Source organism: Anthonomus grandis, chromosome 24 (genome assembly GCF_022605725.1).
Source record: "Anthonomus grandis grandis chromosome 24, icAntGran1.3, whole genome shotgun sequence".
NCBI lineage: Eukaryota > Metazoa > Arthropoda > Insecta > Coleoptera > Curculionidae > Anthonomus > Anthonomus grandis.
In genome coordinates this window covers 2,236,238-2,240,378 of record NC_065569.1, presented here as the reverse complement: position 1 = coordinate 2,240,378, position 4,141 = coordinate 2,236,238, and the positions used below count along the sequence as shown (strand labels likewise).

The 4,141-nt window shown below is 30.8% G+C and overlaps 1 long non-coding RNA gene across 1 annotated transcript; it reads right to left on the bottom strand.

Moving 5' to 3' along the window:
• Positions 1-251: 251 nt before the first annotated feature.
• On the bottom strand, positions 252-1,242 carry LOC126749329 (uncharacterized). The gene is made up of 3 exons (XR_007665017.1): positions 704-1,242; positions 564-647; positions 252-508 (listed from the first exon to the last, which is right to left on the bottom strand). It is a non-coding gene; the product is annotated as an uncharacterized LOC126749329 (long non-coding RNA).
• Positions 1,243-4,141: the final 2,899 nt, after the last annotated feature.

Below are 4,141 nucleotides of genomic sequence, written 5' to 3'. Positions count from 1 at the left end.
AATTGGAAGTATATTTTTTTAAATAAACTTTTACATTAAAAATCATGTGGCTGTCTATACTTTATGCCTTTAAAAGACACAAGTTTTACTTATAAAAAAAAACACACTTTACATCTTGAACGTATTTATTAATTTGTTTGCCTCATATTTAGTTATTATGCATATTAGGAGACAAAATTAACAAAAATAAATGCTTATACTAAAAACTAAAAATCTTATACAAAACACTACATTTTAAGTATACTGGATCCTAAAACTACAGTGAGGATACTAAATACTTTTATAAATTTAACCACTCTTTTGAATCTGGCCCAAAAAGTTAATACAAATTTTGTTAATTCTGTTTTTTTGCCATTGTTCTTTAGCAGTTTCTTCCATTAAGGAAGGAAACAGTTTCTCTGTTGCCGCCATGGATTCCAACTTCATCTCGCACATCAGCATATGGATTCTAAAGCATTACATTATATATACTTTATTGTGTCGCTGAAGGACAAACAGGGGCAGTAAGCTGAAAAAAACAAAACTTTAAACTTGTTTAATTAATAAAACTAGAATTTTCTTACTATGGCAAAAAAGGGACTTTTTTCCAGAGAATGGAGGAAGAAACAGTCTTCATTGTGTTGCTGAAGGACAACAGGGGTAGTAAGCTGTAAAAAACAAAATTTTAGATTTGTTTTCTTATTAAAAACCGTGTTTTTCTTACCATAGCAAAAAAGGGTTTTTCCCAGAGAATGGTGGAAGAAGCAGTCTTTATTGTATCACTGAAGGACAACAGGGGCAGTAAGCTGTAAAAAACAAAATTTTAAACTTGTTTTATTAATAAAAATATGGTTTTCTTACTATGGCAAAAAGGGGACTTTTTTCCCAGAGAATGGAAATCATACATCAATCATAAATGTATCATATCATGTTTCGGCTAAATAATATATGGATCTTTCTTCCTCCCAAATTTTTTTAATTTTCCTCAAATATTCTATACGCCACTGACAATTCCATTACAGCAGCTCTTTTGTTAACCATCTTAAGTTTAAATCCAAGTTTTATCAGGTATCTCCGCAAGGTTGAGACTGAGAAATGTTTGTCCCTTGCCGATAAGGTGTCTCTATGGTCAGAACCTCATTGTTTTTGTATTTAGAATACACACCTTTCCTTAGTAATTTGGCAATATCCATGTCAAGTCCCTTTGATTGTCCTGCATCTTTCCTTTTTATTCTGTCTTTAATCCTTTTTTTTACAGGCATATTGTACTATAGGGAACGCCTGTTAAAAACGCTATTTTTTGCAAAGCACTACAATCATTTGTGAACTGAGTATCATTCCTTAGATTGTTATAGATATTTAAATAAATTTGTTCTTTTAAAACTGCTTGATTTCCTCTGGAGCTTCTACTTCTTTTTGCTTCCTCAATACTAGAAAATGAACTATCAGAACTATGTAAGTCTAAATCACTGCCCAGATCACTCTTATTGTTTTTATCACAAATGTTATTGTCTTTCTTATACACCCACGGTCTCCATAAGCCCGCACAAACACTTTCCTCTTCATTTGCCAAATTTTCCTGCCTATTCCAGGGTCGAAACATTTTAAGGTCTTTAGGTATAATACCAAAACAAATCCACAAACACAAATAAAAAAACACTGTTCCTCACAGTAAAAACTGCAAAAAATTTACAGGAATACAGGCCAAATTCTAAATTCTTTACTTTCATAAACGTGTAAAAAGCATAACCGGCAAAACACATCAAATAATAACCTCACATGGCCCCCCCTCCCAACTATTAAAGCTGATAGACCCATCCAACAAGTATTTTAAAGGCGATAGACCCATCCGTAAAGATCTCTTTAAAAACACGACGAAAATAATACAAAAACGGTCCAAAAATTTATTTGGGTACGGCCCCGTAATTCTTAAATTCAGTGGGATAGAGAGAGATACACAATCACTTGCACAGCCTAAAGTAGGAATTGTCAGAACGCAGGTGTTTTATCTTTGTTTAATAGACTGGCTAAAAAGAGGTGACAAGTCTGTGAGTGCTGGAAGTGTTTAAAATATTTTGTAAGATGCTTGGATTTTAGTCCGCGGTCAATTTTTTGATATTATTTTCTTGTGATATTATTTTCTTTCTTAAAATTGACATTTTCGAAAGAAAAATAAAAAATAGTATAAAACATGGGGTTTTACGTATATTTAAAATGATTTCATAGATAGACAATATAAAATTTTGCCATTTAAACATATATATCATGCAACAATAAATATGACATAGGCGCACGGACTAGTTAGTGCGGCATCTGCGACACATCAAAGATTCTAATAGATCTCTGAACTGGACTTTACCAGTTGTTACAACTATACTTAAAACTATAAAAAGATACCTAGTAACAAAAAAAAAACATTTTGTTTAAAGACCCCGCATCACGGTTATACAGGACGTCAATAGAGGTGGAATAATTAGAGGAAAGTTGAGCAATATAGTGTCCTTTTATAATAAAATCTAAATACTTCCTAAATTTTGCAAAAAACTGAAATTTGGCAAAATCATTTTATTTTTTTCTGGCGTTATTTCAAAATATATGACAAAAGTATTTATTAAATGAATAAATCATTGTGACCACTTTTTCTCGCCTATACGATGACACCTTTAAAATTTAAAATACGACGTTCTGTCTTTAAAGAGCCATCATCAACTTTGTTTTTCTTTGTCGGCGCTATATTGACCATTTGCAGTTTAACGACGCGGGAATCTTTGGCCGCCCGGCCGATTTGTTATTTTTTTAAGACAAGGGCGATGATGATAACAGCGCTTTTATTTATTTTGTTATTGCCGATATTTAAATGCGCTGTGATCTCGCATAAATAACTATAAAGATAGTTATAGATAAATGTGGTGGTTAAGTAATGTATGAATGTTTGAATAAGGGTTGAAATGTTTTGAATAAGGGTGTAACAACACTATAAAATATCGAAAATAGGCCACACTTTAATTTGCAATACAGGGAAACACTTAATTACTAATTCTTAAAACTAGAAAAAGTTAATAAGAAAAAAAAACAAATATTTTGTTTAACAGTATGAAGGGTCTCATCGCGGTTATACAGGATGTCCAAAATAAGGATGAGCAATAAATGGTTTAATTAGGCGAAAGTTGCGCAATATAAATGCAATGATTGAATAAATGCAATCTAAAAATTGGAAAAATGCCAAATACTTCCTAATATTCAGGAAAAAGGTGAAATTTGGCAAAATGGTTTTTTTATTTTTTTCTGGCGTTATTTGAAAATATAAAATAAAATCATTTATACATTGTTGTAAACGCTTTCTCTCATTTACAAGTTAACATCTTTAACTTTTAAATACGACGTTTAATAACTCTTAAATCCTTCTTTAGAGAGTCATAATCAACTTTTTTTCTTCTTGTCGACTCCATGTTGGCCACTTGCAGTTTTGAATAACCCTTTTACAACAAGAATTACTTTTTCAACGAGGTAATTTCTAGTGAGTAGTTGGAATCATCCCTATTAAATATTATATACCTCTCTCTCTTTTAAATACAATTTCGAATTTCAAAAAATTCAAAACATACTTTATTCATAAATACATGATACCTACTTGTTGACATGGTACTTCTATGATATAAAATAGGCACATTAATCGACAAATTACTAACACATAATTTAAAAACAATACACAATAGTGGGTTCAACATACTAGTATAAACACAAAATGTATTTTCAATTTCAAAGCAAGACGACTTAAAAATTTTTTAGAGTAACATCACAAATTCTAACCTTTACATCTTTACTAAAAACTAATTATATACGATTGGCCTGTTCCTAACTATCTTAAAAAAATTCTAATGCTATAAAAATACTTGCTTTTAAGAAGTTTCGTTAAGAACTTTTTAAAGCGAGGAGAACTTCTAGAGACTTTTATGACATTTGGAAAATGATTCAAGTAAATAAGAGAATTCTTAGTTCACTTTTCGGGATGGGCATTGGAATATTGTATTCTTTTCTGATATTATAACGTTTTAAGGAGCCATTATTTTGAAGATACAATTTATATTTTTTATATATTAGGCAAGCAGACTCAACAATAAACAAGCAACACAAGGAAAGTATCTTTAAATAGGGGTCTGCA